Source organism: Adiantum capillus-veneris, chromosome 27 (genome assembly GCF_014529385.1).
Source record: "Adiantum capillus-veneris isolate H3 chromosome 27, ASM1452938v2, whole genome shotgun sequence".
Classification (NCBI taxonomy): Eukaryota; Viridiplantae; Streptophyta; class Polypodiopsida; order Polypodiales; family Pteridaceae; genus Adiantum; species Adiantum capillus-veneris.
Genome location: NC_140957.1, coordinates 87610229 through 87612419, shown reverse-complemented (window position 1 = coordinate 87612419; position 2191 = coordinate 87610229). Strand labels below are relative to the sequence as shown.

The 2191-nt window shown below is 48.6% G+C and overlaps 1 pseudogene; it reads left to right on the top strand.

The window, feature by feature from the left end:
- The first annotated feature begins 584 nt into the window (after positions 1-584).
- On the top strand, positions 585-1984 carry LOC147422343 (calmodulin-like protein 2 pseudogene; annotated as a pseudogene).
- The last annotated feature ends 207 nt before the right edge of the window (positions 1985-2191 follow it).

The following is a 2191-nucleotide window of genomic DNA, read 5'->3' as shown; positions in this document are numbered from 1 at the left end:
ACAAAAGAAGAAAGACAAAACACAAACAACTATAAAAGAAGAAAGGCAAAACACACTCGAAATCCACCTTAAAAAATGCGAGCCGACGTGTTGCGCTACCAACCATTCAATGAAAATTTTCTTTTTGAAATACTTTCCGTTTGCAAAAATTTACATGTAGCATGTATACTTAGAAAAAACATTTATGTGTAGACATAGTACAACCTCACTTGTATAATGTCAATTGTAACCACCCCTATAATCTCTAATAATTGATGCACTTAACTTTGTCTCCTAACATAAACATTATAGCATTTTTAAAGTGTATATCCCTTTTACACAATGCCGCCCTTCCCAAATTAGTCTTGCTCTTGTTCCCATTAGTGCTTAGATGGTGACAGCACTCAATTTGCATATGTCCTTTTATATTCTACCCATAGATGTTATATAGCGAGGCCCACCAAGCAAGACTAGCTGACGTAGCTGGAACCAATTTTCTAGAATATACTACCGCGTGCGGCGTACGCGGTACACGGCCTCGATGTCAAATTGAGGACGGGGACCTTCGAAGAAACCCCGAGCGAAGAGGCATGGCGTGAAGAAACCCCGAGCGAAGAGGCATGGCGTGAGGCATCCGGGTGGCTGGGGGGCGGGCGCTGCCTGGTCCTCATTCTCTGGTACTTTCTACGAAGCTCGTTTCTGCACCGCTTTATAGGTCTGAAGCCTCTCCCTCATCAACGGTCAACACACACCTCCGAGCATATCAGTTATCACACTCTTTTGTCTTAATTCTGTATCAACAGGCACCCAAGTGCAAAAACTTCCCAAACTTGTTGTGTGCAAGTGTTGAGATTATCATGTCGCCAATTGCTCAGCCAGCTGCATTAAAGTGTATTGGCGCTGTTATTGTAAGGCCCCGCAATAAATTCCAGGGCGCCGTTCCTGCAGAGGAAGATCATCTGCAGGCAACCGCACCCCTCCCTCATTTAGACGTGCTTTGGCACTACGACTGCGTGATAGGCCCCCCTCCTGCACGCGCTCTTATAAGCCAGGCCCGTGCTGATTCACCAGCTACCAGCACTGACGCCAACCCTTCGACGCTGCCTGCTGCGGGCGCAACTCCTCTCTCGCTCGCCTCTCCTCATCGCCCTCAGATTTCGTCTCTCGATGATCACAAGAATCATGTTCAGCGGCACGTCCTTTCTCGCGTGTTCAACACCTTCGACCATAACCGCGATGGCCGTGTCAGCACCCACGAAATCTCTGGAATTTTCCACAGGCTGGGAATAGTCCCTCAAACCCAAGACTGCATTCAATCCCTGCTGGCACGCCTTGCCACCAAATGCGATGGCCAAGTCGACGAGCAGGAGTTCTGTCTCCTCTTCGACTCCGTTTGCAGCAGCACTACTATAACAGTAGGGGAGAACTCCGCAGGCTCTGCCAATGCTGACGTGGATCAAGACCTCTTGGCTGCTTTCCACGTGTTCGACAAGGATGGCAATGGCTTTATCTCGCCAAGCGAGCGGCAGAGTGTGCTCTGCTCTCTGGGCTTCCCGCAGGGCCGCCAGCTGGACGCTTGCGTGGAGATGATTGCCAGGGTGGACGAGAATGGTGATGGGCAGGTGGACTTCCTTGAATTTAAGAAGCTGTTCGACCTGGAGAACGCTTCCCTGCTACCAGTTTCTAGTTTTTGACAATGGCTAGCGGAGCATGACGTCAGTTACCTTACCTGTACCATGGTTAATGAACGCTGCTAAGCAACTTGCCTTCAAAAATCGACGGTTGCTTGATTTCCGTTCTGATCTCCAGCTTCAGGCGCGGTCGATACTCGCATGGTTGCGCTGCTTGGTTCACCATCTCCTCTCAACACCTTCGATTTTCTTAATAATTGGAAAGAGATTCTCATAAAGTAGGAAAAGATAGTGCCTATCGTGAACAATGTCCCATGAAACTTGGATAATAACTGTAACTATCTTTTATAAAACTTATGAAATGAGTCATGGCATGCAGTTTCTTGGGGGAAAAACCACCCCCCCCCCCCCCCCCCCCCCCCCTCCCAACCCCAAAAAAAGTCTCATGTGTACCATTTGACATATCGGCTAGCGTGCACTCATGGCAAAGTAGTCCGAGCCGATTGATAGTCAACTCAACCGGTTAGAAACCATTGACTAAAAAAGTCATCATGTCCTTCACTCATGCGCTTCGAGCTCCC